At 46.3% G+C, this 622-nt stretch overlaps 1 non-coding gene across 1 annotated transcript; it reads left to right on the top strand.

Annotated features, from left to right (window-relative positions):
* The first annotated feature begins 343 nt into the window (after positions 1-343).
* TRNAC-GCA (transfer RNA cysteine (anticodon GCA)) lies at positions 344-415 on the top strand. Its single transcript has one exon. It is a non-coding gene; the product is annotated as a tRNA-Cys (tRNA).
* Positions 416-622: the final 207 nt, after the last annotated feature.

Genomic DNA, 622 nt, shown 5'->3' with positions numbered 1-622 from the left:
CCAGTGTTGTGTTTGTTTTTGTTTTGCCATGATAAAGGAGGAATGTTATGTTCAAAGGGAACACCCCCATGCTTACGCGAGGGTGGTCCAGGCTGTGACCCGGAAGGGCTTAGGCAAATAAATGGGGGCCGGACCGGATAATCCGGGTCAGTGCACCGAAGTGCAATCAAAGAGTAGGTGTGTGTTATTTCTTCCGCCCCGATCCCGGAGCATATGCTGCCCGCCTATTCACCCGCTGTCATTCCCAGTCCAGCATAGAACGCAACAGAGACCAGGAAGTGCTTCTCCTGAGACACACGTCAGCAGTGTCCTGGTCAGTCAGTCACTTACACTAGAGGCAACAGGGGGTATAGCTCAGTGGTAGAGCATTTGACTGCAGATCAAGAGGTCCCTGGTTCAAATCCGGGTGCCCCCTTCACAATTTTAGTGAAAAACTGAATTCTTTTCAAATTAGCGTCAGCTTGTTTATTTAGGTTTATTGGAAAATGACCAGCTTGGAATCTGTTTCGATGTTACTCTTTTTTTAATCAACAAATTGCATTCCTGATTTTGAGGCACACTAAAGGATTATATGAGTGTGAGTAGTGAGTACTAATGTGCTATGAAACGTCTAAAAGGAGCT

This window comes from Triturus cristatus, chromosome 12 (assembly GCF_964204655.1).
Source record: "Triturus cristatus chromosome 12, aTriCri1.1, whole genome shotgun sequence".
Taxonomy (NCBI): Eukaryota; Metazoa; Chordata; class Amphibia; order Caudata; family Salamandridae; genus Triturus; species Triturus cristatus.
This window is presented reverse-complemented; position numbering and strand designations above follow the sequence as displayed.